The 17,273-nt window shown below is 40.9% G+C and overlaps 1 protein-coding gene and 1 long non-coding RNA gene across 2 annotated transcripts in view; both read right to left on the bottom strand.

Moving 5' to 3' along the window:
* Window positions 1-17,273, bottom strand: part of EXT1 (exostosin glycosyltransferase 1) — a 272,331-nt gene that overhangs the window by 182,578 nt on the left and 72,480 nt on the right. The gene's annotated exons all lie outside the window — the stretch shown is intronic.
* Window positions 6,536-10,992, bottom strand: LOC140906411 (uncharacterized). The gene is made up of 3 exons (XR_012157107.1): window positions 10,655-10,992; window positions 9,819-10,161; window positions 6,536-6,696 (listed from the first exon to the last, which is right to left on the bottom strand). It is a non-coding gene; the product is annotated as an uncharacterized lncRNA (long non-coding RNA).

Below are 17,273 nucleotides of genomic sequence, written 5' to 3'. Positions count from 1 at the left end.
ACAAACTGACAACCCAGCAGGCACTGACTCCCATCTGTCTCACACACACACACACACACACACACACACACACGCTAACAGACCTCTCCCCTTTGGATACTGCAGGGCCACAGGCGAAACAGCCAGCTAGGCACTGGAGCTCCTTGCAAGAGCTTCTTTAGCACCTTCTTCCTCTTCTTCCTGTCCCAACTCACCTGCTCGAATGGAACTCTCCAGGCCCATGGAATCATCTGGGCCCCATCATCCCCTCCAGCAGCTCTCCAAACTATCTCTCTCTTTAAAACTCCTTTGCTTCCAAGAGGCCGGCAGAGGAGCTCTTTTGCCAGCTTGCTTCTCTTACGCACATGCTGGACGCCGGTGAGGGAAGAAAGGGTGTATGGTACACACATTACTTCAACTCCAGAAAGGAGCTTAAGCAGCCATCCTCTTTCAGGGGCAAAGGTTGGATTAGGCGAGTCACTATGGGAAAGCAGTACAGAGCACCATCCAGATTTTTGCCACTCTCTGGCCTTCTGGACTGCATTTGGCTCCCCCGGGCTTTTCTATAGGATTTCCTTTGGGGTTTTATTTTTGCCTAAAATCTTTGATAATGTAGGCAGCTTCACTCCTTCCCTCTCCACAGTCAGCTCGGGGATGTCCTCCCCCTTTTGCCACCACCCAAACCTTGATTACCTCCCCAGAGCAGCCTACATCTCCCTACTTTTATTTGCCAAGTGAAGGCCCTGGGGTGGCTACACTTTATGACTTCACGTAAACAATTAGTGCAAATTGTTTCAGTGTATGCGTCTAGTGGTTCCTCCAGTTCCTTCAGCTATTGTTTTCATTGGCTATCCCTTTCATGCCATTAGATATGTTATTAAGAAAAGACTATTGTGCTCTCAGTGGTTTCTAAAATCGTCAGAAGCCTTCAGTGGACATGCATGTTACTCTGCATTTTCCTTTCCTTTTCCATTTCATCTGCTGTAATTAACATTCACTAAGGCAGACAGATAAGTGAGAGAGAGGAAAAGAACTGTGAAGAGGTTTTGGCCTTGCTGCCCTAAATGAGGGAGTCCTTTGCAGGAAGAGAGCTTTGCGGGTTAGAGGTTGGCCATTACAATCCTAGTGAGCAAAGAGTTAGACAGGCTATAATCTTTAAATCTAGGATTTAATAATTTCTAAAAAGCACCATGAGCGACTTCAGGAAGGATTTGATAATGTCTTTCCAAGCATCTGTTCTGATGAACCAGATAGATAAGGAGGTATTTACTTATTCAGAATGGAGACCTGAACGGTTTCAGAGTAAGTTAGTCTGTATTCGCAAAAAGAAAAGGAGTACTTGTGGCACCTTAGAAACTAACCAATTTATTTGAGCATAAGCTTTCGTGAGCTACAGCTCACTTCATCGGATGCATGCTGTGGAAAGTGTAGAAGATCTTTTTATACACACAAAGCATGAAAAAATACCTCCTCCCACCCCACTCTCCTGCTGGTAATAGCTTATCTAAAGTGACCACTCTCCTTACAATGTGTATGATAATCAAGGTGGGCCATTTCCAGCACAAATCCAGGGTTTAACAAGAACGTCTGGGGGGGCGGGGTTGGAAAAAACAAGGGGGAAAAGGTTACCTTGCATAATGACTTAGCCACTCCCAGTCTCTATTCAAGCCTAAGTTAATTGTATCCAATTTGAAAATGAATTCCAATTCAACAGTCTCTCACTGGAGTCTGGATTTGAAGTTTTTTTGTTGTAATATAGCAACTTTCATGTCTGTAATCGTGTGACCAGAGAGATTGAAGTGTTCTCTGACTGGTTTATGAATGTTGTAATTCTTGACATCTGATTTGTGTCCATTTATTCTTTTACGTAGAGACTGTCCAGTTTGACCAATGTACATGGCAGAGGGGCATTGCTGGCACATGATGGCATAAACACATTGGTGGATGTGCAGGTGAACAAGCCTCTGATAGTGTGGCTGATGTTATTAGGCCCTGTGATGGTGTCCCCTGAATAGATATGTGGGCACAGTTGGCAACGGGCTTTGTTGCAAGGATAGGTTCCTGGGTTAGTGGTTCTGTTGTGTGGTATTTGCTTCAGGTTGGGGGGCTGTCTGTAGGCAAGGACTGGCCTGTCTCCCAAGATTTGTGAGAGTGTTGGGTCATCCTTCAGGATAGGTTGTAGATCCTTGATAATGCATTGGAGGGGTTTTAGTTGGGGGCTGAAGGTGACGGCTAGTGGCGTTCTGTTATTTTCTTTGTTAGGCCTGTCCTGTAGTAGGTGACTTCTGGGAACTCTTCTGGCTCTATCAATCTGTTTCTTCACTTCCGCAGGTCTGTACTGTAGTTGTAAGAATGCTTGATAGAGATCTTGTAGGTGTTTGTCTCTGTCTGAGGGGTTGGAGCAAATGCGGTTGTATCGTAGAGCTTGGCTATAGACAATGGATCGTGTGGTGTGATCAGGGTGAAAGCTGGAGGCATGTAGGTAGGAATAGCGGTCAGTAGGTTTCCAGTATAGGGTGGTGTTTATGTGACATCATTTATTAGCACTCTAGTGTCCAGGAAGCGGATCTCATGTGTGGACTGGACCAGGCTGAGGTTTGATGGTGGGATGGATATTGTTGAAATCATGGTGGAATTCCTCAAGGGCTTCTTTTCCATGGGTCCAGATGATGAAGATGTCATCAATATAGCGCAAGTAGAGTAGAGGCATTAGAGGATGAGAGCTGAGGAAGCTTTGTTCTAAGTCAGCCATAAAAATGTTGGCATAGTGTGGGGCCATGCGGGTACCCATAGCAGTGCCGCTGATCTGAAGGTATACATTGTCCCCAAATGTGAAATAGTTATGGGTAAGGACAAAGTCACAAAGTTCAGCCACCAGGTTAGCAGTGACATTATCGGGGATAGTGTTCTTGACGGCTTGTAGTCCATCTTTGTGTGGAATGTTGGTGAAGAGGGCTTCTACATCCATAGTGGCCAGGATGGTGTTATCAGGAAGATCACCGATGGATTGTAGTTTCCTCAGGAAGTCAGTGGTGTCTCGAAGGTAGCTGGGAGTGCTGGTAGCGTAGGGCCTGAGGAGGGAGTCTGCGTAGCCAGAAAATCCTGCTGTCAGGGTGCCAATGCCTGAGATGATGATTTCCAGGTTTATGGATCTTGGGTAGTAGATAGAATATCCCAGGTCAGGATTCCAGGGGTGTGTCTGTGCAGATTTGATCTTGTGCTTTTTCAGGGAGTTTCTTGAGCAAATGCTGTAGTTTCTTTTGGTAACTCTCAGTGGGATCAGAGGGTAATGGCTTGTAGAAAGTGGTGTTGGAGAGCTGCCGAGCAGTCTCTTTTTCATATTCCGACCTATTCATGATGACAACAGCACCTCCTTTGTCAGCCTTTTTGATTATGATGTCAGAGTTGTTTCTGAGGCTGTGGATGGCATTGTGTTCCGCACGGCTGAGGTTAAGTTTCTGATCATTTTAAAACATCATACACATATAATCCAGTAAAGTGAAGCATTAGTACCATTTGTCTCGGAAATCCGAATGACAAAGGACCAGATTGTGCTACCCTTACTCATGTACTTTCTTCCCAACCAGTCCCTTTAATTTAAATGAGATTACTCATGTAATGACGTACTAGTCAGGTTCAATAAGAGTGGCACAACTGTACCCCCTCAAAAAATTAAATAGGGATGGTTAGGTCAAGCAAAACGAGTGTAAGATTTGCAAAAAGCCATTCAATATGGCTAACATAATGGGTATATAGAAGGGCAGAAATCATGCAAAATAAGTGCCTGTGCAGAAAAAGAGGGGAGTAGAAGTTTTCCCTTCTCAACAATTCTTCAGAAATACCATCTCAATCAAAGTTTTGACAATTACTAAGCATGTCAACTGATCATGAAAATTCATCAAGTATGTCATAAATGACAAGAAATAAGTAAGTACTTGACTGCTGAAATTGGCTGGGCTACAAAAGTTACTGACAATCACTTCCATAAATTATGCGAACACATCCATCTTTTGACACAGAAGGGGTTTCCAGAGAGTGATGTTTTCAGGCAAAGAACACCACAGTTTGTATACCTGTTTAGGAATCACACCATATTTTTAATCACTGTTATGCCAAAGCATTTCAGAAAAAGGCTCATCTGTGCTTCTACAGATGAAAAACATTTGCCTCTGAAGTAGATGGACTTTCACAGGACTTTTCCACATATAGAAAATTTAATCCAATCAATTTCGAACACCTATATTTCTTCTCCAGGTTACAAAAAGTCATGTGTAGGTAACAAAGAATAATGTAACCCAAGGTGTACATATATATTGTAATGCAGCTGCACTTCCATCAAGGGATTAGAGAAAGATATTATAAGTCAAATCCTGTGTGATTTGTTCAGGTCACTTGAATTCTGGTGACAGGCTTGCTGAATTTGCAATTCAGGAATTGTTCTCAGGGCATTACTACACAAGCCAAGTAAAGGGTGACCTTAACTGTGATTTTCTCTGTTTTAGATATTTTAAACATTAAACATAATTTAAACAAAAATTAAAGCTGAAAACTATGTTTTTGTCAGTTTTGTGTAACTTTAACTCAGAATTTTCTAGTTTTCTTTTTCTTTCAATGGATCTCCAAAGTGTTTGCAGAACTTTAATGCTCATTTTTTATGAGAGTTTACAACCTTCAACACATGCCATTGACCTGGAGTTTCATTAGCTCCATCTGAAATTTCATTTGGGAATTTCACTGTGTCCATCTAAAAAAACTAAGGTCAACTAGAGGGGAACACTACCTCTGTAGACCTTACAGCAGTCTATAGGAAGGAAGCCCTGATCTAGCAGACTTAAGTGGATTCCCTAAGGCCTACAAGAGAGGAGCTCCAATGTGACCGACCTGTTAAGGACCTCCACCTGGTCTGAGGCCCCTGTCCCTTGCCAACTTAGATACATGAAGTTTCCCCTCAATGAGAACTTTAAACACATAAAGTGTTCAACTTGGAAAACTTCTTGCATTTATAGTGGTAATGCTTCAGGCTTCTGAGCAAGCAGTATCTCCCCCAATCTATCCTGCAGAGCAAAGGATATCCATAGGAACGTCTGGAGCTGCTGTGAGGCCCTCTACCCCAGCCTCCTCTTTCTATAATCCTTCTGAGGTTCAGAGGAAGGGAATCCAGAGATTCACAGGTATTAAGGGGCAGCAGCAGTTACAATACACTTAAATTTGACTTTCACTTTCCATTTTAAACCCATTGTATCAAAACCAAAACCTCTCTAGCTTTGTATAGGTTGGTGAGTATATTTAAAATATAAATAACTTATTCTGAACCCAGAGTGATTCTTTTAGCTGTCAGTGGCACTGGCCAAGTATTTCCAGATGTGCCCCTAGGAAACTCAAGTTCCGATGCCCACAATTCAAGAAGGATGTTGATAAATTGGTGAGGGTTCAGAGAAGAGCCACAAGAATGATTAAAGGATTAGAAAACATGCCTTATAGTGGTTAAGCTCTCACTCTATCTATTTAGCTTAAAGTGAATCATAGGGTTAGATGGGACCACAAGGGTCATCTAGTCTAATCCCAGTGACTAGAAGGTTAAGAGGTGACTTGATTATAGTCTATAAGTATCTACATAGGGAACAAATATTTAACAACGATCTAGCAGAGAAAGGTATATCATGATCCAATGGCTAAAAGCTGAAACTAGACACATTCAAACTTGAAATGAGGTGTTAATTTTTTAACAGTGAGACTAATTAACCACTGGAACAATTTACCAAGGATTGTGGTGGATTCTCTATCACTGGCCATTTTTAAATCGATTGGATGTTTTTCTGAAAGGTCTGCTCTAGGAATTATGTTGGGGACGTTCTATGGCCTGTGTTATACAGGAGGTCAGACTAGATGATCACAATGGTCCTCCTCTGGCTTGCAATCTATGAATTAAGAGTATGGTTCAAACCCATATGATCTTCTGACCTATCTAGTGGGCCCACTGGTCTGTTTCTTAGGTCTTGTCTATACGAACAGGTAGTGCACAGCAAGCTGGGGTATAAATATAACTCCTGCTGGCCTGGCATGTGTGGACCCTGCTGCCATGCTTTAAAAGTTCCCTAGTGCACTTTGATCTACTCACATTTGAAAGCAGCATAGATCAAAGCACACTAGAGAGCTTTTAGTACATGACAGCAAAGTCCACATGAATAGTTAGCGCATGGCAGGGTGGTGCAAGGTAGATTCACACCCCAGCTTGCCATGCACTAACTGTATAGTCAAGCCCTTGGACGTTAGGTTGAGTATCTATTCTGTTTTCATTCTAATAACAGCCTCTCTTTTTCCACAGCCTTTATCCTTATTCTGAACTCATATACTCTTACTGGTGGTACAAGTTATTCTTTTGACCCATTTCCAGGCCTGCTGCAAGCATATAAAAAGCCATGCCAAACAAAAAGCAGAGTTTCACACCCAAATTCTTGCAAGACCCAAGCAGTACAAACAGCAGCAGAAAAAGTACCACATGGACAAAGGTGGATCAATGTGCAGTCATGGCAGCTTGAGGGCCTACCTAGAAAAGTGGCTTTTGAAGAAAGATTTCAAAGGGGATGGAAAAGAATGACAAAGTGAGGGGCTGCATCAGAGCACAGATCATATATGGTCTTTTCATGCTGGAATAATGTCCCATGCTCTGTAATGACCCATCACCCAAGGCTTCCTCATTTCTTCCTCTTCTTCCTCCTAATTAAAATATAAAATACATTCCAGGATTTTTTTTTCCATGTTAAAGATTGGATAAACCAAATTTGACAGCACTGAAGAAAACATTAGGCAATTTTACATTACATGATGTTTTGCTAATGGGCCAGGGGACATCTCTGATGGCTTACAAATGAAAACACTTGTTTTGTTTCCTTCCACTCTCAAAATGCTGTCAAAAGGACTGGCAATCAAATCACTTATGTGGATGTGTGTCAAAAACATGCCTGAGCCAGGTACAATATATAGACTTCAGCAGCAAGATTCATCTGAAATGACATACTATATTTTCTGAACAAGGTCAAAAGAGAGGAGATACAGATGAAGTGCTATTTCCCAACCATGTATGCTGTGTGTATGTGTGTGTGTGTTAAATTCAAATCTTGTTATACTAGAACAAATGTGTGTGCACACGCACACATTTGGTTTCGTAAGACAAGGTTTAGAATTAACACACACACTTTCCAGTCCATACAGCAAAAGCCTGAACGTCTTAAAAGAGGACTGAAAAACTGTATTCTATATGCACCATATCACAACGTTTAATAATTCCTTAACAGTTCTCTTCAGCTCTGTAAACAATTTCAGCATGGTCACCTACTTGATGATAAAATAAAAATTGGGTTGGCCCAGTAAAATTAGGAGATCTCCAAAAGCTGCAGTTTTTATAACAGGAAAGCAGATAATTTCATGTGTAAGTTTCCTTGGTTACCAGAATCACTAGCAGATGGATGGTTTATAAACTTCCTTTCAACTATTTAAAAAAACATTTTCCAGCAAATGTGTGAAATTAACTATCCCTTTTATTTTTACTTTTTAAAATAAAGCAGATATCACTTTTCAACACATGGGAATATTGGTTATTTAAAGCTAGTGTTGTTGGCATAACAGAGAAACAAAGACACAATTATGAAAAAGCAAAAAAGCATTTACATTTTAAACACGTTGTCTGACTTTATTTTACCAATCTACATAAATCTGAAATCACAGTTCTTTGGATGACCTGGAGGGTGTGTAATATTGTACAGCTCAATAATCTCACTGCTTTCCTTTCCATATAAGGAGAATTATTTTTCTGTATACATGCTGTGCTTTATAATGTGCAATCTTGTGTGTGTGTGTAATCATATATCCCCATTAAGCCCATTAAATCATATAGCCATTAAGGGACCTCAATTAGCATTGAAAACACATACATATGCATAATGAAGAAAAGCTTTGTTAAAAATGTTAATTGACAAGAAAGAGACCTACTTTAATCCAAGTTTTCCCAAACAACAAAACAAATAACCTGAAACGAATTATAATGGGAAGCTAGTTTCAATCCTCACTATGGAGGGAAACCACACAAATTCATAATTGTTGCTGGATTGTCACTCACGGGGAGGCTCGAAATAACACATTGTACATGGCTCTGTTGGTTCTTTGTTTGGATTCCCATGATTGTTTGTGAGCACATTAAATCCAATTAACAGTTTAAGAGCAAAAAGAAAAGGAGTACTTGTGGCACCTTAGAGACTAACCAATTTATTTCAGCATAAGCTTTCGTGAGCTACAGCTCACTTCATCGGAAGCATCAGAGCTGTAGCTCACGAAAGCTCATGCTCAAATAAATTGGTTAGTCGCTAAGGTGCCACAAGTACTCCTTTTCTTTTTGCGAATACAGACTAACACGGCTGTTACTCTGAAACCAGTTTAAGAGCAAGTATTTAGTCTTCCCTATGAAACTGAACTAACAGTTTGGATCAATGTTAGGATATAGATATTCAGGTCTGTCTGTAAAGGCCTATACTCTAAGAATTTAGGTGTATTCTTATCACTTGGCTAGTTATAGAAGTATAAAAGAAAGAATCAAAATCACTGTCTGCTGGTGTAAGGGCCTTCTCTAACTGTGACAGTCTCAGGCCCTGCGCTTAGCCCTAAGCAGCAGAGGCGGCCATAAGCTGGGAAGTGAATGGTCACATCCTTACATTCCAAACTAGTCCCACTGAAAGAAGGTGCTATTGGGCTGTTAGGAATACAATTCTGTCCTGATAGTGCCTATCACCTCCAGAGACAGGGAAGTGCCTAGAAAATATAAAAGGAAACTTGATAGCATCCTGTCTAGCAAGAACTCACTTATCAATAGCTGGGATGTGAAATCCTCACTTCTGTATTGTTTTGTCATTATAGTTCCCACTTTGCTATTGTTTGTCTGTATAATCTCTGTCTGGTTCTGTGACTGTTCCTGTCTGCTGTATAATTAATTTTTCTGGGTGTAAACTAATTAAGGTGGTGGGATATAATTGGTTACATAATCATGTTACAATATGTTAGGATTGGTTAGTTAAATTTTAGGAAAATGATTGGTTAAGGCATAGCTAAGCAGAACTCACGTTTTACTATATAGTCTGCAGTCAATCAGGAAGTGAGGGGGTGGGTGGGTGTGTGGGGGAGATGGGAACTGGGAATGGGGATGGGGAAACTGGAATCATGTTTGGCTAAGGGCAGGAATGGGAACAGGGACACAGGTGTAAGGCTCTGTGGTGTCAGAGCTGGGAAGGGGGACACTAAGGAAGGAAACTGGAATCATGCTTGCTGGAAGTTCACCTCAATAAACATCGAATTGTTTGCACCTTTGGACTTCGGGTATTGTTGCTCTCTGTTCATGCGAGAAGGACCAGGGAAGGAAGTGGGTGAAGGAATAAACCCCCTAACAATCGAAACCTTATCCCATCCCATCACATTGATTTGGGAGCCAACCCTGTAGCCTGGACTTGAAGATGATCTGCCTCTGAGGGTAGAGCTCCAAGGAGAGGGCTCAAATTACAGACCCAGAAGAACCCTCTGCTCCAAAAGCCAGGTGTTTTGTTTTATGTTGTTTGGTAACTTGCTTTGTTCTATCTGTTATTACTTGGAACCACTTAAATCCTATTTTTTATACTTAATAAAATCACTTTTGTTTATTAATTAACCCAGAGTAAGTGATTAATACCTGAGGGAGCAAACAGCTGTGCATATCTCTCTATCACTGTTATAGAGGGCGGACAATTTATGAGTTTACCCTGTATAAGCTTTATAGTGGGCAGAGTTTGGATTCAAATCAAACTGTGGGCCAAACTCACAGGTGGCAAGAATCTGAAATCTCCATGGACTTTATGCTCAGCCCTTCTGCTTTATGCTGAAAACAGAACCCAGATTCACGTAGTGTGTAAACAGGAAAACCTGTATGGTCAACAATAAATGGTTCCGTATGGTTTTCTCTTTGGCAAGCCACTGCTCCAGCCTACTACCCTCCTACATTTAAAAAAAAACAACCCACAATAAAATTAAACTAGAATATACCTTAAATTTACTAACTCAAGAAAAGGAATTAATGGTAAAATTACTGTACAACCTTAACCCATTTCTCTACTTCATCAGTTCTCAACCGGGGTACACATACCCCTAAGGGTTCGCAGAGGTCTCCTACGGGGTACATCAACTCATCAAGATATTTGCCTAGATTTACAACAGGCTACATAAAAAGCACTAGTGAAGTCAGTACAAACTAAAATTTCATACAGACAATGACTTGTTTATACTGTTGTATATACTATACACTGAAATATAATATTTATATTCCAAATTGATTTATTTAATAATTATATGGTAAAAATGAGAAAGTAAGCAATTTTTCAATAATAGTGTGGTGAGACACTTTTGTATATTTATGTCTGATTTTGGTAATCAAGTCATTTTAAAGTGAGATGAAACTTGGGGGTATGCAAGTGAAATCAGACTCCTGAAAGGGGCACAGTAGTCTGGAAAGTCTGAGAGCCACTGCTCTAGGTTAAGGTATTAATTCACTGGAATCCAGTGCAACCCACATTAAAGTCTAATGAAAGTACATCTCTTTGCCCCTCTCCTCTCCCCCACCACATCCCTCCCTCCTGGGAATATGTGAAATTAGATTACATACCTCTGAAACGTCCCAAAACACAGTAGTTCACCCAGACATCTTCTGCACCTAACTATGGAGGAAAAACCTTGTTATGCTCAGTAATACTTACTTGGTTACTCTTAAATAGACACCTAGCAACTAAATTCAATCTCCATCCTATTGTACAAATCTTCAGTTTTCTATATACAAAGTTATAAGAAAGAGAGGCACATGACTGGAGTGTTCTTTTGTACAGATGGCCTTTTTGGCAAATACGCTGATAATCATTAAAAACTTTGTTTTTTAGAGTCATCTAGTCATAGAGTTTAAGGCCTGAAGGGATCACTAGATCATCTAGTCTGACATCCTGTATTTCACAGGCCACCAACACCCCTCAACTCACACACACTAAACCCAACAATCAAAATGAGACCAAAACATTCCAGCCCACAGGAGACTAGAATATTATGTGCCACAGGCAGAGAATGGGAGGGAAATGATTAAATGAAATATACTCAGTTAATCCTGGCAAGTGACCTGCACTCACATGCTATAGAGGAAGGCACAAAATCCTCAAGGTCACTGCCAATCTGACCTGGTGGAGTGGTGGTGGGGAAATTGCCGTATGTGAGATCGGGAAGGAATCAGTTAGACCCTGAGCACGTGAGCAAGAACCAGCCAGCCAAGCATCAGAGAGACAGAATATTCAGTGCCACCTCAGAGCAGTGGCCCACCCTGCCCAATGTCACATCTCCAGCTGTGGCAGGAGAAAGAGACAAAAAAGGAGTCTGTGTCTTAGACTCAAAATGAATATTTGTAAAAATATATTGCCTGTAAAGAATTTAAACACCATTTTTCATGAATTTTGAAGAGAAATCTGAAAATTCACATAGTAAATGAGCATGTGTGGCAGAAGGCATGGTGAAAATGTAAAATTCCTTCCATTTTAACAACATAGAACCAATCCTGCAAACATTTACTCCTGAGCATAGTGCTTCCTGCACTGAGGACGGAGTCCCACCAATTTTTGCATTTAAATCAATTAAAGTAGTAAGCAATGAGTCCAGTAGGCATGTGTTTGCAAGACTGGGCTCTAATGGAGACAATGGGGCATTAGTCACACAGGTAAGGACCTTTAATGCCAAGCAACTCTCATGATTTCTTAATACCCTGAGAAAAGAGAGGAGTCTTTTGGGATGCCAGGGAACTGAACATGACAATTTTCCTTTTAAAGTAGAGGTGCAAATAAAAAAGGAAAGAAAGGGAATAGTCAGACACTGAAAACCCAACTTAAAAAGCCTGTCCAATTACTGTAATTTGCTTTGTTTCTATCTAGAATGACAACTTGTATATCAAGTTTAAACCCCTGAAAAATGAGGGTTTACATGAAAATGCTGACAAATTCTTAACTACACAAGCACTACCAGGCACCGGTGATCCATGCAAATTATAACTGGGAGTGAGCTGCTTTGAACGAATAAAGATAAAAATTCCTTATGTTGCACTAGTCACAAGGCGCACTTATAAAACAGGCTCCACAAATGTCCATTATAAATATTTTTATTTTCATTTTCTTTTTAAGTTAAAAGATTTTTTTAAATTGCAGTTTTATTTTACTAATTAAATTCCCAGTCCTGCTGTCATTGAAATCAGTAGCAAACTGCCATCAACAAGTAGCTGCAGGTTTGTGGGGGCATTTTACTTCTATTTTCATTACAGCGCCTGAGTTTGAGTGTTTCTGAAAAGCAATGCTGAAATGTCTAAAATAGTAGCAAACGAAGAGTCACACTAGCTCATAAAAATACAAGTGGGAAGCAGAAAGACAGTGTTTGACCTTTGAAACCTACCTTCTTGTTCCTGAGAGAAGCCTCCAACTTCTCTTCGTTCAGCCTGAATTTTAAAGAAATCACTGAACAGTTCAAATAAACCAACTGATCTAATTAGCAGACCACAAGCCATAGGACAGAATTATCTCCCTTGAAAGTGTGTCCCCCTCTCCGCTGGCATCTAGGAGCACTGAAAGCCCACTTTCAAACCTGCTACAGAGCTCAAGAAGGTACTTTGATTCGAAAGCTAAACACAATTAGATTTCCTTTCTGTCTATTTTAACCAATTTTTTAAAAGGGTAATACAAATACTTTTGGCATCAATTTTTTGAAGGGAAAATGAATTGGACACCATCTCACACCTTCCCTAGTATTTCAGCACATCCCCATTATCGGATGGAAACTTGGCAAAGCTTTATTTGTTAACAAACACTTCCCAAGTCTGCAGCACACTGCTGACCTCTCCATCTGGGAAGAGCAACCCATTTTGAGTGGCACACCAAATGCTTCTGTCAACATACAATGGGAGTGCTGCCATTCACCATCTCTCTTCACAGAGCACAACCTCTCCCTTTTGTGGTTTGTGAAATTAGACCAGAGGTCTCTGTAGAACAAAGGAAACACCTAAAAATCTTCTGCCCCAACAAGCTTTGGGCAGGACCAGTAACTTTCCCTAGGTTACTCTTACCCAGGGCACCTGAAAGCTAAATCAAGAGTTCCCAAGCATTTAAAAATGCAGATTGCAGTCTCAGATAAGTGAATGATGTCCCAAGAATAACTGCAGACTCTCCAATAAATATATGCTAAAATTAAGACAAACTCGTCTGAACTTGAATGTTTGAAATCCGAACCTGAACTTGAATTTTGCAATTTGAGTTGATCTCTGACCAACTACTATATCTTCTTGAGCCAGCTGTATCTCTCAGTTAAGAATAAGACTGTCATACCATTTAGCTGATCCAATAAAATCATCCAGACTGGAAAGAGCCTCTCTCAAATGTCTTCTCATCTTAGTTAGTAGATAACATTTTTAGGCTACTAGGAGGCAGGGAAAACCTGACCCATTTAAATGACTTTATGGTCAAAGTTCAACTAACTTTCTAACACCTGCACCTGATTTAACTTGATTATTTTTCGTCCTTGGTTACTTATATCAGCAACAGTTTGAGGATCTGCAATTTATTCAAAAATGTGGCAAGATTCCATATCCCCAAGGTCTGTCTCACTTCCTGAAAATTTCCCTCTGGGAAAGGACTTTATTTTCAACAAACTTGTAATTCAAGCCAAATAAAAGCGGCTGTACACACTAACCTGCCAAGAAAGAAAAAAGGCCCAAATGATTTGGGACAGAAAGTCTGACGAGATTACAAAAAGTTTCCAAAAACTAAAAACTTCCATGGAATAAGCTTTGTCCTACATTAGCTGAATGATTTGTTTTCCATAATCTCCTTCTGGTCTTTTTAAACCTCTTAAAAGCAGTACATTTCAGAATGTAATTTGCTGTAGGTCTGTTAATTTTTGCTGAGTTATTCACAGAATTCACTAGTCAGAAAACTCTCCCTCTTCTTTCTCCCTGAAATCTATTCTTTTTATTAATTTTCTGTGGCCCTCCAGATTTACACTGAACTGCCATGGGAAAAAGCTACCCAGAATATCCTTTTAACAGAGCCAGGAAAAAAGAGCTGGTATTTATAAAGCAAAATGTCTAGGCTTTAGGGAAGACACAAATTATTTCAACATTGTACATGGTAAAAGCAGAGGACAAATAAAGCAAGAATTATACTGCATAAAAATAATTCTTATCAGAGGCAATACGGTATGAATAGAGTCCGGCAAGTGAGGAATCATAGATTCTATCCTACAACTGTTAATGACTTGTTGTGATAGGCAAGTCATTTAATGACTAGATGAGACTAGAAGGTGCCTCAATTTATCCATCTTTCAAATGGTTATGGTACCCACCTGTTATACCTCCCAGAGGTGTTGTAAGACTTCACTAATTGTTTGTAAAACATTCTGAAATCCTCAAGTGAGAGAAGTGTTAGGATATAGATATTCAGGTCTGTCTGTAAAGGCCTATACTCTAAGAATTTAGGTGTATTCTTATCACTTGGCTAGTTATAGAGATACAAAATAAAGAATCAAAATCACTGTCTGCTGGTGTAAGGGCCTTCTCTTACTGTGACAGTTTGAGGCCCTGTGCTTAGGCTAAGGTCTTTGGCTAAGCAGCAGAGGCAGCCATAAGCTGGGAAGCGAATGGTCACATCCTCACATTCCAAACTAGTCCCATTGAAAGAAGGTGCTATTGGGCTGTTAGGAATACAATCCTGTCCTGATAGTGCCTATCACCTCCAGAGAAAGGGAAGTGCCTAGAAAATATAAAAGGAAACTTAGTTTGATAGCATCCTGTCTGGCAAGAACTCACTTATCAATAGCTGGGATGTGAAATCCTCACTTCTGTATTGTTTTGTCATTATAGTTCCCACTTTGCTATTGTTTGTCTGTATAATCTCTGTCTGGTTCTGTGATTGTTCCTGTCTGCTGTATAATTAATTTTGCTGGGTGTAAACTAATTAAAGTGGTGGGATATAATTGGTTACATAATCATGTTACAATATGTTAGGTTTGGTTAGTTAAATTTCAAGAAAATGATTGGTTAAGGTATAGCTAAGCAGAACTCACATTTTACTATATAGTCTGCAGTCAATCAGGAAGTGAGGGGGTAGGTGGGTGTGTGGGTGGGTGGGGGAAATGGGAACAGGGAATGGGGGTGGGGAAATTGGAATCATGTTTTGCTAAAGGGGGAAATGGGAACAGGGAAAGGGGGTAAGGAAATTGGAATCATGTTTGGCTAAGGGCAGGAATGGGTCACAGATGTAAGGCTCTGTGGTGTCAGAGCTGGGAAGGAGGATACTAAGGAAGGAAACTGGAATCATGCTTGCTGGAAGTTCACCCCAATAAATATTGAATTGTTTGCACCTTTGGACTTCGGGTATTGTTGCTCTCTGTTCATATGAGAAGGACCAGGGAAGTAAGTGGGTGAAGGAATAAGCCCCCTAACAAGAAGCACTAAGTGGAAATGAAAAGCGGCATTCACCAGCTAGGGTTACCACCTTTGAAATGCAAAAAAAACAGCACCCCCCCACACACAAAGCAACCCCTCCTCAACCTCAACCACAAAGCAACTCTGCAACCCTCCACCTTCAACAGCCACTTATAGTATCTAGAGCAGTGGTGGGCAACCTGCAGCCCACGCCGCTTCCCGTAGCTCCCATTGGCCGGGAACAGCAAACTGCGGCCACTGGGAGCCGCGGGCAGCCGGGCAAATGTAAACAAACTGTCTGGCGGCCCGCCAGCGGATTACCCTGTTGGCTTACATGCGGCCCGTGGGCCGCAGGTTGCCCACCCTCATCTAGAGAGATAAGAAATATAGATTAGAATGATAACATCATTGATAACAAACAGGTTTTTGTATTATCAGTACATTTTGCTAGCCAGTCTTTGTAGTCTGTTTCATTTAGCCAGTTATCACTGACTGTGCAGTTTCTGATGCGAGCTTTTTTTTTCCTCCGGAGTGTAGTAGGATCACTCGCACCATCACCCTGATCTTTCATTATTTAATATGCCTGGCAGGTCTCCTCACTTCCACGTGACTCAAACACACACGGTGCGCTTGCATGTTGGTGGGTAACAGTTTTGATCTGTTATCGCTTAAACTGCGTAAGTGGGAACACTGCAGCATCCTTAGCTGGACACAGACACTTTTAACATTAGATATCCCAGTGTTTGGTGATAATAATGCAAATCTTTAGACCCATATTTAAAAAAATGGTAGATTAAATTATTTTTCTGACAACTGGCAAATCCATTTTAAAAAAAAAAAAAACGGCCAGGCCAGTCAAATACCAGCTAGATAGTAACCCTATCACCAGCACACTCCCGCTTCTTTGTGCCACTACAGTGAAGCAAAGCATAAACTTGTATTAATTGGCTAATTAAACCAGGTTTCTGGCTACTTTGCATTGCCACAGCACATAGGTGAATTGCCCTAAGTGTATTATATAAACCATCACACCCCTATTAGGAACATCTGAAAAGGAAGCTGTATCACCAGTACAGTAGCTGGCTTGGTGACAGAACAGCAGTAGCATGAAATAGGACTACTGAGTGAGGGACCAAACTCAAAGGGCCTAACTGTGCTCTCCTACAACAGTGTAAATCAATAAATCAGTTTAGGTGAATGGAGCTACATCAATTACACCAATGGTGTTACACACCCTGGCATGAGATCAGAATTCAGCTCTTGAACTAGCTCACGCTGTGTCCATGCTCAACATATTCCAGCCAGGGAAAAGGCACTTATGTGTTGGGGAAGGCACTGGCATCCACTTCCTTGTGAGGACAACAGCACTTCTCACCCTCTGCTAAGGGGACGGTGAGTTGCATCCTAAAAGAAAGCTTATGCTCAAATAAATTGGTTTGTCTCTAAGGTGCCACTAGTCCTCCTTTTCTTTTTGCGAATACAGACGAACACGGCTGCTACTCTGAAACCTAAAAGATGTTGTATGGCAGCTTCAAGCGAGTGAAGTGGGTGAGGGAATAAGAAGGCAAGAAACAAAGAATGGCACTGAACTCAAACAAAAGCCATTGCACAAGCCCCAACCTTGCACATGAACGCTACCTGTGAGAACAGCTCGCACCACACGGAGAGGCAGCACTCTTCTTGTTTTAGAGCATAATTCACCATCCCACAGCACCAGGGCTCTGCAGTAAGTTACTTAGGAATGATTTGATGCACAAAAAAACAACACACAACATCCCGTTCCAATTGC

This window comes from Lepidochelys kempii, chromosome 2 (assembly GCF_965140265.1).
Source record: "Lepidochelys kempii isolate rLepKem1 chromosome 2, rLepKem1.hap2, whole genome shotgun sequence".
NCBI classification, from domain to species: Eukaryota; Metazoa; Chordata; order Testudines; family Cheloniidae; genus Lepidochelys; species Lepidochelys kempii.
Note: the sequence above shows the minus strand (reverse complement) of the source record. Positions and strands in the feature narration are given on the sequence as shown.